The sequence below is a fragment of the Pimephales promelas genome, chromosome 21 (assembly GCF_988280905.1).
Source record: "Pimephales promelas chromosome 21, fPimPro1.hap1.1, whole genome shotgun sequence".
In the NCBI taxonomy this organism is placed as follows: domain Eukaryota; kingdom Metazoa; phylum Chordata; class Actinopteri; order Cypriniformes; family Leuciscidae; genus Pimephales; species Pimephales promelas.
This window is the reverse complement of record NC_142789.1, coordinates 31095641-31113872: the sequence shown is the minus strand read 5'-3', so window position 1 is coordinate 31113872 and position 18232 is coordinate 31095641. Positions and strand designations below refer to the sequence as shown.

At 42.0% G+C, this 18232-nt stretch overlaps 1 long non-coding RNA gene across 1 annotated transcript; it reads right to left on the bottom strand.

Annotated features, from left to right (window-relative positions):
* Positions 1-9420: 9420 nt before the first annotated feature.
* Positions 9421-11003, bottom strand: LOC148970503 (uncharacterized). The gene is made up of 3 exons (XR_016148556.1): positions 10406-11003; positions 10255-10310; positions 9421-10158 (listed from the first exon to the last, which is right to left on the bottom strand). It is a non-coding gene; the product is annotated as an uncharacterized LOC148970503 (long non-coding RNA).
* Between the last annotated feature and the right edge of the window lie 7229 nt (positions 11004-18232).

Below are 18232 nucleotides of genomic sequence, written 5' to 3'. Positions count from 1 at the left end.
CACAGAGATGAATCAAAGCAGAAAAAGGGCGTATAAGAGGGCGTATAACATACAGAAGACTGTCAGAATATAAACAGGTACATACATTTACGAAATACAGAAGGCAGTCAGAATATAAACAGGTACATAAATTTAAAAAAAATACACAAACAGTAAAGGCAAACCATTTATAAAGTACATTTAAATAAAAAAAACTGTTTCAGAAAAATAGGAATGGGCATAATACAGCACAATGGCTTACAAGGCAAGGAGCATAAATTAAAGATATATGGAAAACATTCAATCATAAGAGCCAATAAAACTAAAGTAGGCTTAGGGAAAATGCAAAGACAAGACCAGTGATAAATACAAAGGCAAGAGATCAAAATACAAATATGGGAAAGAATGCACAGACACAAAAAGGGCCACTGAGACGATAAGAACATAAGTGCAAAGAAAACTAAATTTGTAATACCCTTTATGCCTTAATGCTATTTTAATCAAACACCACAAGGAATAAATATGTTAAAATCATCACTACAACAGGGCACAAAAAAGGGACTTAACTGGCAGAGGCCTAAAAGGCAAACAGCAGAAATACAAACACTAAAGGGGAATAGGAATGCAAAAAAAGGAAGAATAATCTGAGACGTGCAGCTTTTATGCTTGTGAACTTTATTTTGTTCCATCTTGGAATAGTTTACACAAGACCATAAAGGGCACAGAACAAAAATTAAATAGAAGTTAGTAAAAAAAATACTGTACAAAAGGAAAAAAAGACAAAGACCAATTGAAATATAGAGGGCATAAAAAATCCTTTAAAAATCGTAAAATTTGCTGAAATACAAAAAACAAGGTTAAATAATACAAAGTAGCAAAAATAAGTCAAGTGGATAAAGCTGCTTTAGGAAAAAAAATAAAAGAATAATAAAAAGCATTAAAGCGGTTAAGCATGGCAAAGCAAAAAATTGTCAATATAATTTCATGTGTGACATTAACACGAGTCAATCAACAGCATAAATACAAAATCATGCTCCTTTGACACTTTTGTATAGATGTTAATGATGTTAAAAGTAAACTTAAACAGGAATACAAAACTGTACAAAGTGAAACCACAAAAAAAAGTTGAAAGTATCATGAACAAGGCGGCAAAGGAGGATGTAGAGCCAAAACAAAATCGATAAAAGGATGGGGGGACCTTTGGTGAATGAGCCAGTTACAACTCAGTGGACAACCAACTCAGATGGAGCCATTAGAGATGGGGACCTGGGCAGAGACAAGACCACTGCACTGCAGGGCAATAACTGCCCATGGAGGACCTGATAGAGCATCAACCTAACTTTCACTCTATCGACCAGTCTTTGGCCTCAGATTACCAGCTCTGCCATAAGTCTGCACCTTGAGTCCACCTTTGTGCCAAGCCCCAAAGGGTAAAATGAAAGATGAACCAAAGGGAGTAGCCAACAAAGTAGCCAACAAACACAGGCCACATTAACTAGATGACATGGGTAGAGGAGGGGGGAGGAGCAGCATCAATGAGAGGCTGAGTGTGAAGGACATCAGACTGGATTGGCTATCCTGTGTTGGCCAGTCCCTCCAGCTGTTTAAGTTTTTGTGAGGTTTATAATCAGGTTTTTTTGCATTTTCAAAATTACTTTAATGGGAACACAAAATAAACAAAGGTTAGGATTCACAAATGGGGTGTTCCAAATTACACAAAGTGGTATATGAGCACAAGTAAAGTCATAAAAGAGTAGAAACACAGATTATGGTCCATATTTGTTTCCATGTTCTATTTTTTAAAGCCTTTTGTTACCCCAAGTATAAAAAAAATTAAAATGAAACAAACAAAATCAAGTAACAAAATACAAAAAAGTAAGTTTACAAATTCAATACAAAGCTTTACAATATAAGAAAGGCAAACAATAGCATACAGTATAAGAAAGGCAAACAATAGCATTAATAGCAGACGGAAAATGTTAGAAACCAGTGAAAGATATACAATTTAAAAAATAAAAACCTAAATATACCATAAATGCAAAGACAGACAAAAGGGTCATAAAATAGAAAGGGATAATTAAAAAAGGATAAACTTGATCTTAAAATTGAACAAGAGGCGAAACCATAAATACAAAAATTACATTTAGTACAATATAAATAAAAACTGAAAAAAGAAATTGTCTTTGTGAGTGGGATACACCCCTATATATTTTAGCTCAAGTAACTTTGATTTGCACCTGCAGTTGATAGACTGATGAGGTGAAAGGTTGAAATCAACCCCAACACAAGTCAAGATCCACAAGTCCTTTGACAAGTCCCTTGTCTTTACAAGTCCCACCCACCCAATTCCAACGGTTGAACACTTTAACAGAAGTTAATGAAAATGAATTTTCTTTTTATGTGGAGAACTAAGTACCCCATGAACCCGATAGCCATACCACCATGGGAAGAACAAAATTTAAACGGGCTGAATGAAATTGCAGCATTAAATACAAATGACCACAACAACAGAGATGAATCAAAGCAGAAAATGGGCATGATAAGACAGCCACTAATGCTAACATACAAAAGACAGTAAGAGAATAAAAACAAGTGCATAATTATGCAAAAAGTACAGACAAAACCATTTGACGCAGTTCCTTTCAATGCAAAATAGAACAGGGTAAAGCCTTTTTTATGCCCATTCCCATTTTTCTAGAAGCGTTCTATGTCCCTGTCCCATTGACTAAGACAAGGAGCATTAATAAAAGATGGAAGACCTTAAATCATAAACAAAAAATAGGCTTGGGAAAAAAAGGCAAAGACAAGAGAAAGGAATGAAATAAATACAAAAGATGGGAAAATGCACAAATACAAAAAGGGCCATTGTGACAATAGAAAAAATCTTAAATACATGAGGTGAAGGCATAAATACAACAGCAGCAGTTTCAGGACTATGGTGTTGCACAAAGCAAATTACTTCTACAGTTTTATAAAGTATAAATAATAAAAGGCATTAATGTAGTGAAGATTTGCAGTGACTGTGCTTACTGAGAAGGAACATGGCGTTCTTGTACATACACACATACTCTCTCTCTGAACAGTAACATTTAAGAAGTTGGAGATATTTAATTTCAGACCATAAAAATGCATCTTTTTGTTGTTTGTTTCAAACATTTATGTATAGAAGAAAATGATTGCCTGTTGTATTCCCTTACATTTGTCAATGTAATACATTCAATCAACAGCATAAATACAAAACATTAACATTTATACAAAAGGGAAAAAAGGAGCATGAAGCAAGGGGCACAAAAAATAGGGACTTTAAAAATGTTTATTTATTTTGGCACTTTTGTAAAGACAATATAAAAAAAACATAAGAAATAATTAACAAAGGCCATCATTTGACAATCAAACTTAAATGAGGGATTCGAATAGGATACTAGGACAAATCAATATAAATGATGAAAAGGAACACAAAGGCTAAAATTAAGTGGCATAAAGACACTTTTAAATTATTCTGAGAAGCACTATACAACTACAATTGACTAAAACAAATAGGTCAAAGGCATATTTAAAAGTAGTTTAAAGGGAAAGGTAACAGAGGTATGGAAGTATGAAAAGATTAAATGAATTCAAAGAATAGCAAACAAGCACAATATCATCAGTGCAAAAAGACCAGACCAAAAAAAGGTCATAAAACAAAATGAGTATTAAGAAGGGGGAAAGGGGCTTAAAATGGTACAAGTGGCCTAGCCATAAATACAAAAGCAAATGTTGTCAAATCAATTTCATGACATTAATAAATTCTCTTTTTCAAAAAGTGCTCCTGTGCTACAGAGACAATAGAAGGCATTATCCACACAAGTCAAGACCCACACAAGTCAAACAAGTCAAGATGTACAAGTCAAGACCCACACAAGCCAAACAAGTCAAGATCCACAAGTCAAAATCCACACAAGTCAAGATCTACACAAGTCAAACACAAGTCAAGACCCACACAAGTCAAACAAGTCAAGATCCACACAAGTCAAGATCAACACAAGTCAAGATTAACACAAGTCAAGACCTACACAACTCATACAAGTCAAGATCCACACAAGTCAAACAAGTCAAGATCCACAAGTCAAGACCCACAGAAGTCAAACACAAGTCAAGACCCACACAAGTCAAACAAGTCAAGACCCACAGAAGTCAAACACAAGTCAAGACCCACACAAGTCAAACAAGTCAAGACCCACAAGTCAAGACCCACACAAGCCAAACAAGTCAAGACCCACACAAGTCTAACAAGTCAAGATCCACACAAGTCAAGACCCACAAGTCAAGACCCACAGAAGTCAAACACAAGTCAAGATCAACACAAGTCAAGACCCACACAAGTCAAAACTCACAAGTCAAACAAGTCAAGACCCACACAAGTCAAGATCAACACAAGTCAAGACCCACACAAGTCAAGACCCCCAGAAGTCAAACACAAGTCAAGACCACCACAAGTCAAGACCCCCACAAGTCAAGACCCACAGAAGTCAAACACAAGTCAAGACCCACACAAGTCAAACACAAGTCAAGACCCACACAAGTCAAACACAAGTCAAGATCCACAAGTCAAGACCCACACAAGTCAAACAAGTCAAGACCTACAGAAGTCAAACAAGTCAAGACCCACACAAGTCAAGATCCACAAGTCAAGATCCACACAAGTCAAACACAAGTCAAGACTCACACAAGTCAAACAAGTCAAGATCCACAAGTCAAGACCCACACAAGTCAAGATCCACAAGTCAAGATCCACACAAGTCAAGACCCACAGAAGTCAAACAAAAGTCAAGACCCACACAAGTCAAACAAGTCAAGACCCATACAAGTCAAACAAGTCAAGACCCACACAAGTCAAACAAGTCAAGACCCACAGAAGTCAAACACAAGTCAAGATCAACAAAAGTCAAGACCCACACAAGTCAAGACCCACACAAGTCAAACACAAGTCAAAACTCACAAGTCAAGACCCACAAGTCAAAACAAGTCAAGATCCACAAGTCAAGACCCACACAAATCAAACAAGTAAAGACCCACACAAGTCAAGATCAACACAAGTCAAAACCCCCACAAGTCAAGACCCACACAAGTCAAACAAGTCAAGACCCACACAAGTCAAGACCCACACAAGTCAAGATCAACACAAGTCAAACACAAGTCAAGACCCACAAGTCAAGATCAACAAAAGTCAAGATCAACACAAGTCAAGATCAACACAAGTCAGACCCACAAGTCAAGACCCACAGAAGTCAAACACAAGTCAAGACCCACACAAGTCAAACAACAGTCAAGACCCACACAAGTCAAGATCGACACAAGTCAAACACAAGTCAAGACCCACACAAGTCAAACAAGTCGCGATCCACACAAGTCAAACACAACTCAAGACCCACACAAGTCAAAACTCACAAGTCAAACAAGTCAAGACCCACACAAGTCAAGATCAACACAAGTCAAAACCCACACAAGTCAAGACCCCCAGAAGTCAAACACAAGTCAAGACTCACACAAGTCAAGATCTACAAGTCAAGACCCACACAAGTCAAACAAGTCAAGATCCACAAGTCAAGATCAACACAAGTCAAACAAGTCAAGACCCACACAAGTCAAACAAGTCAAGATCCACACAAGTCAAGATCCACACAAGTCAAGACCCACACAAGTCAAACAAGTCAAGACCCACAAGTCAAGACCCACACAAGTCAAACAAGTCAAGACCCACACAAGTCAAACAAGTCAAGATCCACACAAGTCAAGATCAACACAAGTCAAACACAAGTCAAGACCCACACAAGTAAAACACAAGTCAAGACCCACACAAGTCAAACACAAGTCAAAACTCACAAGTCAAACAAGTCAAGACCCACACAAGTCAAGATCAACACAAGTCAAGACCCACACAAGTCAAGACCCACACAAGTCAAGATCAACACAAGACAAGACCCACACAAGTCAAGATCCACACAAGTCAAGACCAACACAAGTCAAGACCCCCAGAAGTCAAACACAAGTCAAGACCACCACAAGTCAAACACAAGTCAAGACCACCACAAGTCAAAACCCACACAAGTCAAACACAAGTCAAGATCAACACAAGTCAAACACAAGTCCAGACCCACACAAGTCAAGATCAACACAAGTCAAACACAAGTCAAGACCCACACAAGTCAAGATCAACACAAGTCAAGACCCACAAGTCAAACACAAGTCAAGAACCACACAAGTCAAACAAGTCAAGATCCACAAGTCAAGACGCACACAAGTTATGATCCACAAGTCAAGATCCACACAAGTCAAGACCCACAAAAGTCAAACACAAGTCAAGACCCACACAAGTCAAACACAAGTCAAAACTCACAAGTCAAACAAGTCAAGACCCACACAAGTCAAACACAAGTCAAGATCAACACAAGTCAAACACAAGTCCAGACCCACACAAGTCAAGATCAACACAAGTCAAACACAAGTCAAGATCAACACAAGTCAAACACAAGTCAAGACCCACACAAGTCAAGATCAACACAAGTCAAGACCCACAAGTCAAACACAAGTCAAGAACCACACAAGTCAAACACAAGTCAAGATTCACACAAGTCAAACAAGTCGAGATCCACAAGTCAAGACGCACACAAGTCAAGATCCACAAGTCAAGATCCACACAAGTCAAGACCCACAGAAGTCAAACACAAGTCAAAACTCACAAGTCAAACAAGTCAAGACCCACACAAGTCAAGATCAACACAAGTCAAGATCCACACAAGTCAAGACCCCCAGAAGTCAAACACAAGTCAAGACCACCACAAGTCAAGACCCCCACAAGTCAAGATCAACACAAGTCAAGACCCACAAGTCAAACACAAGTCAAGAACCACAGAAGTCAAGACTCACACAAGTCAAACAAGTCAAGATCCACAAGTCAAGACCAAGACAAGTCAAAACCCACAGAAGTCAAACACAAGTCAAGACCCACACAAGTCAAGATCAACACAAGTCAAGACCCACACAAGTCAAGATCAACACAAGTCAAGACCCACACAAGTCAAGACCCACACAAGTCAAACAAGTCAAGACCCACAGAAGAACAACACAAGTCAAAACTCACACAAGTCAAGATCCACAAGTCAAGACCCACACAAGTCAAACAAGTCAAGACCCACACAAGTCAAAATCAACACAAGTCAAAACCCCCACAAGTCAAGATCAACACAAGTCAAGACCCACACAAGTCAAGATCAACACAAGTCAAACACAAGTCAAGACCCACACAAATCAAGATCAACACAAGTCAAACACAAGTCAAGACCCACACAAATCAAGACCCACACAAGTCAAACAACAGTCAAGACCCACACAAGTCAAACAAGTCAGGATCCACACAAGTCAAGATCCACACAAGTCAAGACCCACACAAGTCAAACCCAAGTCAAGACCCACACAAGTGAAACAAGTCAAGACCCACTCAAGTCAAACAAGTCAAGACCCACAAGTCAAGACCCACACAAATCAAACAAGTCAAGATGCACACAAATCAAACCCCATCGGCATAAAATAGTCAATTGGACAGGAACATAGAACAGCATAATTACTAACAATTAAAATAGCATAAATAAGAGATGGATGGAAGACATTAAAACATAAACAAAACAATGGGGAAAAAAATGCAAAGACAAGAAAAAGGAATACAATAAATACAAACGATAGGAATATGCACAAATATAAAATTGTAAATTTTGTAAAAGTACATGTCACGGGGTGACAAAATCCAACTTTGTCCCTAACACAAAGCGGAACTAATGTTCGCCGTGATTGCCTCCCGCCGGACCCAAAATGAGGAACACCGGGCTAGTTCCAGAGTAGTGCAAAAGTCCACGAAAATGGGGTGATCAGCCGAACATTGTTGGCAGCTGTGCATGGGGGAGTAAAGCTTTGCGATTGGGACATGTTGCGATTAGAGGAGTATAAAAGGAGAAAGTACAGACCAAACGGGCATTGTTTTGGGAGCAGTGCTCTCAGAGAAAGTGTGAGCCGTGGTGAAGAGGAAGCGGGGCCGGCAAACGGGCACGGTGCTGTGAGTTGGGAGAAAGAGCAGGCTGATTCAATGAGAAGGAGGTAACCATGGGACAGAAGATGATTTGTGAGAGATCATGAGTAGTCCAAATCAATTTCCATCCTCCTCTCTTGTGTCTGTGGGACCTCTTGATGTGAATCCCAGTTCAGAAGATGGGCGACAGCCATAAGCCATATGTGCATTTCCCACTGAGTGCTGAATTGTTGAGATGAAGTGATGCACTGTTTGCTGTGTGAAGTGTGAACCTAAACCCCTGGATGTCCACTTCTTACCTGAGTTTATCACATTCTGACTGCATAAGAAGAGGCTAACATTGTTGTACTCCACAGACAGTTGAGTGTATTTATCTGGCAGCCCACTGCGAAGAGACACGTAGTGAACGCTTAACCGACTGCTTTTCCAGTGAAACCTCCAGCCATAAGTTCTCTGTCTGTCACATAAAGAAGAGGATTACGTACCTGTATGCTCACCTGTCTGCTTAGCAGTGATGCTCCCCCACTATAAGCTCTATGTCTGTTGATCCTGCAAGTGAACTCAATTCAATTTAAGTTTATTAGTATAATGCTTTTCACAATACTTGTTTCAAAGCAGCTTTACAGAAAGTGCATTACAGAAAAGTACATTTAGTTAATCATGTAATATTAAGGGCATAACATATCGCCAGCATTGAGTCATCTCTCCACAGGTGTCGAGTCATCTTTCACAGGTGTTGAGTCGTCTCTTCACAGGCATATAGTCTTCTCATTGCAGGTGTTGGGGCATCTGAAGTCTCCATGAGAGGCTGGATACAAACTGGAGCTGACGAACGCCATTTTTCTCGGGACAAGCGTCCCGAGATAACAGCAGAAAACAGACGGGAAATAATTAGCATAGCTGATGTTCATAATGATTTCCATTACATAGGAGTAGATATTAAAAAGCACAATCTCACAAACTCTCCACAACCCAACCATACACGCCAACACGTTTGACTAAGGCTGTCGAGCCCCACTATCGCGGTAATGCGTTTCATTGGCAACGGTTCCGTATGGCATACCACCTACCGCAATAACACAATATCTGCCCAACCACCCATCATTCACGCAATACAAACAGGAAAAGTAATGACTGTAAATACTATGCAACCTATACAAGTAACCTACAGACTCTTCAAGTTTTAAAGTATTAAAAGCATTTGATCTGATTCAACAGAGGAATAAAAGGTAAGCAGTATGTGAATGCTTGGCCAAAGAGATGAGTCTTTAGTCTAGTTTTAAACTTTGACAGCGAGTCAGAGCGTCAAACTATATCGGGAAGGATATTCCAGAGTTTGAGCATAAATTATTTAAGTTTGAGCCTAACTTTTATTTCTGGAATATTTGCATTAATAAATAACTAATGTTAATTACAAGCAATTGTCTAGCAGTGTCGTTAATAATCCTTAAGCAAGAACTGACCACAGAGAAGTCATCTGAACAAATTGTAAGTACCATTCAAATGCTTACGATTTAGGGCAGATTTGACTTACTCGACCTAACCTAAGGATAAAAAGTAATAATGTTATAAGTGTTAAAATTAAAGCGCACACACCGTAAAACATGGCGCCCAACGTGGGGCTTTAACTGTTCAATTCTGGCCACTAATTGAACAGTTAAGTGCCTTCTAAACAGCATGTGCGTGGATATGCATAAGGATTAAAAACATTTCTTTTTTTGGAAAAAAAAAAGAAAAAGATACATCACCAAATAGAAGATGACTAGACAAACTTAGTCAAAAAAAAAGATACTAATCTAGAAAAGATTATTTAACACCCAAAACGGGTCAGATGTGCACATAAGAAATAAGTTGAAGGGTGATTGAAACTCTAATAAGTCTATTCCAAAGAGGCTAAGCTATGGCAGCAAAAGCCCAGGAAAAATCCAGCATGACTTTTATACAACCATGTACATGGGGTGAATCTCGTATATTAGAATGGCAAAAGATAGCCTTACAGGCAGAGACATCAGTCCAAGAGATGGAACCAGGAGAAACAGTCTAGCTCTGGTCTTCCGCTGTGTGATCCATGGTGTTGTGTCGGCGCCGGAGTGAATGAAGCCAGAGATGATCACGTCCTCCTGGGCAGAGAAACGCATGGAGTAGACAAAGTCAGAGTCAAAGAGTAACTAACCACTGACTTGTGAGCATTGCCGTGTGATGTTTCAAGCACGGACCGCCGATCCAGCAGCTCACAGCCCACAGGCGTCGAGTTGTCTCTCCACAGGCGTCACTAAACGAGGAACAGACACAGTTTCAATATAATGTTCCACACTAAGCAAATCAATTAAGTTTGGACAACAAAAACTGATTTGGACTTTGACTTACTAGTCATGTCTGTAAGTGGGAAGCGGTCCAGACACGATTGTAGCTTCAGGCAATGTGTTGCGTACCGTCTCGATCAGGCTCCTGTAGCCCTTCTTCAGAACCTCAGCCTGATGTCATTCGCTCCCACATTCAGCACAACAGCTCCGACGCGCTCATCACCGTTCAGGATCTCGGGAACCTGTGCAGCAACATCAATAACATGAGCTCCAGGAAAGCAGTGAGTGCGCACCTTATCCTTACCTGAGGTAGCACGGAAATGACGGACCATGGACGTGCACATGATCACGGTGGCGTCGCGTTCCGACTCGCTAAGAGGAGAGAAGCGGTTCCGGGTCGAGATCTCCAAGACCGGGAGGGGCGGCGGAGAGGTTCTAGCTCTGGTCCTGGCTCGTGTCTTCCTCTGTGTGATCCATGGTGTTGTGTCAGTGCCGGAGTGAATGACGCCAGAGATGATCACGTCCTCTTGGGCAAAGAAACGCATGGAGTAGATGAAGTCAGAGTCAAAGAGTAACTAACCACTGACTTGTGAGCATCGGCGTGTGATGTTAAGCGCTGACCGCCGATGCAGCAGCTCACAGGCAGATTTGACTCTCCACAGGAGTCACTAAACGAGGAATAGACACAGTTTCAAGATAATGTTCCACACTAAGCTTATCAATTAAGTTTGGACAACAAAGACTGTGATTTGGACTTTGACTTACTATTTATTAGGTGTGCGCAAATAATCTACTGAACCTTTCCTGTCCTTGTCTGTACGTGGGAAGCAGCCCAGACACAATGATCGTAGCTTCAGGCGATGTGTTGCGTACCATCTCGATCAGGCTCCTGTAGAACTTCAGAACCTCAGCCTGATGTCGTTCACTCCCACGTGCAGTACAGCAGCTCCGACAAACTGAAGTTGACAAACGCCATTTTTCTCGGGACAAGTGTCCCGAGATAACAGCAGAAAACAGATGGGAAATAATTAGCATAGCTGATGTCCATAATGATTTCCCTTACACAGGAGTAGATTCCAGAGTTTGAGCATAAAGAATTTAAGTTTGAGCCTAATTTTTTTCTGGAATATTAACATTAATAAATAACTAATGCTAATTACAAGTAATCGTCTAGCAGTGTTGTTAATAAACCTTAAGCAAGAACTGACCACAGAGAAGTCATCTGAACAATTGTAAATACCAATCGAATGCTAATGATTTAGGGCAGATCTGACTTACTCGACCTAACCTGAGGATAATAAATAATAAGGTTAAAAGGTGTTAAGGTTCAAGCACACACCGTAAAACATGGCACTCAGCATGGGGCTTTAACTGTTCAATTCTGGCCAGTAATTGAACAGTTAAGCGCCAGCTAAATAGCGTGTGCGTGGATGTGCTTAAGGATTAGAAATTTATTTTCTTTTTTAAACATAAATCAATTAGAAGACGACTAGTGAAACTTAGTCGAAAACAAAAAAAATCTAGAAAAGATTTAAAGAAGACCCAGAAAGGGTTAGATGTGCAAGGCTCGTTGCTTCAGGCGATGTGTTGCGTACCATCTCGATCAGGCTCCTGTAGTCCTTTAGAACCTCAGCCTGATGTCGTTCACTCCCACGTTCAGCACAACAGCTGCGACGCGCTCATCACCGTTCAGGATCTCGGGAACCTGTGCAGCAACATCAAGAACATGAGCACCAGGAAAGCAGTGAGTGCGCACCTTATCCTTACCTGAGGTAGCACAGACATGACTGACCATGGACGTGCCCATGATCACGGTGGCGTCGCGTTCCGACTCGCAAAGAGGGGAGAAGCGGTTCCGGGTTGAGATCTCCAAGACCGGGAGGGGTGGCGGAGAGGTTCTTGCTCTGGTCCTGGCTTGTGTCTTCCGCTGTGTGATCCATGGTGTTGTGTCGGTGCCGAAGTGAATAAAGCCAGAGATGATCGCGTCCTCCTGGGCAGAGAAACGCATGGAGTAGATGAAGTCAGAGTCAAAGAGTAACTAACCACTGACTTGTGAGCATCAGCGTGTGATGTTTCAAGCGCTGGCCGCCAATCCAGCAGCTCACAGGCAGAGTCGTCTCTCCACAGGAGTCACTAAACGAGGAATAGACACAGTTTCAAGATAATGTTCCACAATAAGCATATCAATTAAGTTTGGACAACAAAGACTGTGATTTGGACTTTGACTTACTATTTATTAGGTGTGTGCAAATAATCTACTGATTCTTTCCTGTCCTTGTCTGTACGTGGGAAGCGGTCCAGACACAATGATCGTAGCTTCAGGCGATGTGTTGCGTACCATCTCGATCAGGCTCCTGTAGAACTTCAGAACCTCAGCCTGATGTCGTTCACTCCCACGTGCAGTACAGCAGCTCCGACAAACTGGAGTTGACAAATGCCATTTTTCTGGGGACAAGCGTCCCGAGATAACAGCAGAAAACAGATGGGAAATAATTAGCATAGCTGATGTCCATAATGATTTCCCTTACACAGGAGTAGATTCCAGAGTTTGGGCATAAAGAATTTAAGTTTGAGCCTAACTTTTTTCTGGAATATTTACATTAATAAATAACTAATGCTAATTACAAGTAATCGTCTAGCAGTGTTAATAAACCTTAAGCAAGAACTGACCACAGAGAAGTCATCTGAACAATTGTAAATACCAATCGAACGCTAATGATTTAGGGCAGATTTGACTTACTCTACCTAACCTGAGGATAATAAATAATAAGGTTAAAAGGTGTTAAGATTAAAGCACACACCGTAAAACATGGCACCCAACTTGGGGCTTTAAATGTTCAATTCTGGCCAGTAATTGAACAGTGAAGCCCCAGCTAAATACCGTGTGCGTGGATGTGCTTAAGGATTAGAAATTTATTTTCTTTTTTAAAGATAAAATCAATTAGAAGACGACTAGTGAAACTTAGTCGAAAAAAAATAATCTAGAAAAGATTATTTAAAGAAGACCCAGAAAGGGTTAGATGTGCAAGGCTCGTTGCTTCAGGCGATGTGTTGCGTACCGTCTCGATCAGGCTCCTGTAGTCCTTCAGAACCTCAGCCTGATGTCGTTCGCTCCCACGTTCAGCACAACAGCTCCGACACGCTCATCACCGTTCAGGATCTCAGGAACCTGTGCAGCAACATCAAGAACATGAGCACCAGGAAAGCAGTGAGTGCGCACCTTATCCTTACCTGAGGTAGCACGGACATGACAGACCATTGGCGTGCCGATGACCACGGCGTCGTCGCGTTCCGACTCGCAAAGAGGGGAGAAGCGGTTCCGGGTTGAGATCTCCAAGACTGGGAGGGGCGGCGGAGAGGTTCTAGCTCTGGTCCTGGCTCGTGTCTTCCGCTGTGTGATCCATGGTGTTGTGTCAGTGCTGGACTGAATGAAGCCAGAGATAATCGCATCCTCCTGGGCAGAGAAACGCATGGAGTAGACGAAGTCAGAGTCAAAGAGTAACTAACCACTGACTTGTGAGCATCGGCGTGTGATGTTTCAAGTGCTGACGCCGATCCAGCAGCTCACAGGCAGAGTCGTCTCTCCACAGGCGTCACTAAACGAGGAATAGACACAGTTTCAAGATAATGTTCCACACCAAGCATATCATTTAAGTTTGGACAACAAAGACTGTGATTTGGACTTTGACTTACTATTTATTAGGTGTGTGCAAATAATCTACTGAACCTTTCCTGTCCTTGTCTGTACGTGGGAAGCGGCCCAGACACGATGATCGTAGCTTCAGGCGATGTGTTGGGTACCGTCTCGATCAGGCTCCTGTAGAACTTCAGAACCTCAGCCTGATGTCGTTCACTCCCACGTGCAGTACAGCAGCTCCGACAAACTGGAGTTGACAAACGCCATTTTTCTCAGGACAAGCGTCTCGAGATAACAGCAGAAAACAGATGGGAAATAATTAGCATAGCTGATGTCCATAATGATTTCCCTTACACAGGAGTAGATTCCAGAGTTTGAGCATGAGGAATTTAAATTTGAGCCTAACTTTTATTTCTGGAATATTTACATTAATAAATAACTAATGCTAATTACAAGTAATCGTCTAGCAGTGTTAATAAACCTTAAGCAAGAACTGACCACAGAGAAGTCATCTGAACAATTGTAAATACCAATCGAACGCTAATGATTTAGGGCAGATTTGACTTACTCGACCTAACCTGAGGATAATAAATAAGGTTAAAAGGTGTTCAGATTAAAGCACACACCGTAAAACATGGTGCCCAACGTGGGGCTTTAACTGTTCAAATCTGGCCAGTAATTGAACAGTTAAGCGCCAGCTAAATAGCGTGTGCGTGGATGTGCTTAAGGATTAGAAATTTATTTTCTTTTTTAAAGATAAATCAATTAGAAGACGACTAGTGAAACGTAGTCGGAAAAAAAAAAATCTAGAAAAAATTATTTAAAGAAGACCCAGAAAGGGTTAGATGTGCAAGGCTCGTTGCTTCAGGCGATGTGTTGCGTACCGTCTCGATCAGGCTCCTGTAGTCCTTCAGAACCTCAGCCTGATGTCATTCGCTCCCACGTTCAGCAAAACAGCTGCGACGCGCTCATCACCGTTCAGGATCTCAGGAACCTGTGCAGCAACATCAAGAACATGAGCACCAGGAAAGCAGCGAGTGCGCACCTTATCCTTACCTGAGGTAGCACGGACATGACGGACCACGGACGTGCCCATGATCACGTTGGCGTCACGTTCCGACTCACCAAGAGGGGAGAAGCGGTTCCGGGTCGAGATCTCCAAGACCGGGAGGGGCGGCGGAGAGGTTCTAGCTCTGGTCCTGGCTCGTGTCTTCCGCTGTGTGATCCATGGTGTTGTGTCGGTGCCGGAGTGAATGAAGCCAGAGATGATCGCGTCCTCCTGGCAGAGAAACGCATGGAGCAGATGAAGTCAGAGTCAAAGAGTAACCAACCACTGACTTGTGAGCATCAGCGTGTGATGTTTCAAGTGCTGACCACTGATCCAGCAGCTCACAGCCCACAGGCGTCGAGTCGTCTCTCCACAGGCGTCACTAAACGAGGAACAGACACAATTTCAATATAATGTTCCACACTAAGCATATCAATTAAATTTGGACAACAAAAACTGTGATTTGGACTTTGACTTACTAGTCATGTCTGTAAGTGGGAAGCAGTGCAGACACGATTATTGCTTCAGGCGATGTGTTGCGTCTCGATCAGGCTCCTGTAGTCCTTATTTAGAACCTCAGCCTGATGTCGTTCACACCCACGTTCAGCACAACAGCTCCGATGCGCTCATCACCATTCAGGATCTCGGAAACCTGTGCAGCAACATCAAGAACATGAGGACCAGGAAAGCAGTGAGTGCGCACCTTATCCTTACCTGAGGTAGCACGGACATGACGGACCATGGATGTGCCCATGATCACGGTGGCGTCGCGTTACGACTCGCTAAAAGGGGAGAAGCGGTTCCGGGTCGAGATCTCCAAGACCGGGAGGGGCGGCGGAGAGGTTCTAGCTCTGGTCCTGGCTCGTGTCTTCCGCTGTGTGATCCATGGTGTGTCGGTGCCGGAGTGAATGAAGCCAGAGATGATCACGTCCTCCTGGTCAGAGAAACGCATGGAGTAGATGAAGTCAGAGTCAAAGAGTAACTGACCACTGACTTGTGAGCATCGGCGTGTGATGTTAAGCGCTGACCGCCGATCCAGCAGCTCACAGGCAGATTTGACTCTCCACAGGAGTCACTAAACAAGGAATAGATACAGTTTCAAGATAATGTTCCACACTAAGCTTATCAATTAAGTTTGGACAACAAAGACTGTGATTTGGACTTTGACTTACTATTTATTAGGTGTGCGCAAATAATCTACTGATTCTTTCCTGTCCTTGTCTGTACGTGGGAAGCAGCCCAGACACAATGATCGTAGCTTCAGGCGATGTGTTGCGTACCATCTCGATCAGGCTCCTGTAGAACTTCAGAACCTCAGCCTGATGTCGTTCACTCCCACGTGCAGTACAGCAGCTCCGACAAACTGAAGTTGACAAACGCCATTTTTCTCAGGACAAGTGTCCCGAGATAACAGCAGAAAACAGATGGGAAATAATTAGCATAGCTGATGTCCATAATGATTTCCCTTACACAGGAGTAGATTCCAGAGTTTGAGCATAAAGAATTTAAGTTTGAGCCTAATTTTTTTCTGGAATATTTACATTAATAAATAACTAATGCTAATTTCAAGTAATCGTCTAACAGTGTTGTTAATAAACCTTAAGCAAGAACTGACCACAGAGAAGTCATCTGAACAATTGTAAATACCAATCGAATGCTAATGATTTAGGGCAGATTTGACTTACTCGACCTAACCTGAGGATAATAAATAATAAGGTTAAAAGGTGTTAAGGTTCAAGCACACACCGTAAAACATGGCACCCAGCATGGGGCTTTAACTGTTCAATTCTGGCCAGTAATTGAACAGTTAAGCGCCAGCTAAATAGCGTGTGCGTGGATGTGCTTAAGGATTAGAAATTTATTTTCTTTTTTAAAGATAAATAAATTAGAAAACGACTAGTGAAACTTAGTCGAAAACAAAAAAAAACTAGAAAAGATTTAAAGAAGACCCAGAAAGGGTTAGATGTGCAAGGCTCGTTGCTTCAGGCGATGTGTTGCGTACCGTCTCGATCAGGCTCCTGTAGTCCTTCTTTAGAACCTCAGCCTGATGTCGTTCACTCCCTAGTTCAGCACAACAGCTGTGGCGCGCTTATCACCGTTCAGGATCTCGGGAACCTGTGCAGCAACATCAATAACATGAGCACCAGGAAAGCAGTGAGTGCGCACCTTATCCTTACCTGAGGTAGCACGGACATGACAGTCCATTGGCGTGCCGATGACCACGGCGTCGTCGCGTTCCGACTCGCAAAGAGGGGAGAAGCGGTTCCGGGTCGAGATCTCCAAGACTGGGAGGGGCGGCGGAGAGGTTCTAGCTCTGGTCCTGGCTCGTGTCTTCCGCTGTGTGATCCATGGTGTTGTGTCGGTGCTGGACTGAATGAAGCCAGAGATAATCGCGTCCTCCTGGGCAGAGAAACGCATGGAGTAGACGAAGTCAGAGTCAAAGAGTAACTAACCACTGACTTGTGAGCATCGGCGTGTGATGTTTCAAGTGCTGACGCCGATCCAGCAGCTCACAGGCAGAGTCGTCTCTCCACAGGCGTCACTAAACGAGGAATAGACACAGTTTCAAGATAATGTTCCACACCAAGCATATCATTTAAGTTTGGACAACAAAGACTGTGATTTGGACTTTGACTTACTATTTATTAGGTGCATGCAAATAATCTACTGAACCTTTCCTGTCCTTTTCTGTACGTGGGAAGCGGCCCAGACACGATGATCGTAGCTTCAGGCGTTATGTTGCGTACCATCTCGATCAGGCTCCTGTAGAACTTCTTCAGAACCTCAGCCTGATGTTGTTCGCTCCCACGTGCATTACAGCAGCTCCGACAAACTGGAGTTGACAAACGCCATTTCTCAGGACAAGCGTCCTGAGATAACAGCAGAAAATAGATGGGAAATACTTAGCATAGCTGATGTCCATAATAATTTCCCTTACACAGGAGTAGACTGCAGAGTTTTTGGAGCATGAAGAATTTAAGTTAGCCTAACTTTTATTTCTGGAATATTTACATTAATAAATAACTAATGCTAATTACAAGTAATCGTCGAACAGTGTTAATAAACCTTAAGCAATAACTGACCACAGAGAAGTCATCTGAACAATTGTAAATACCATTCGAATGCTTATGATTTAGGGCAGATTTGACTTACTCAACCTAACCTGAGGATAATAAATAAGGTTAAAAGGTGTTAAGTTTAAAGCG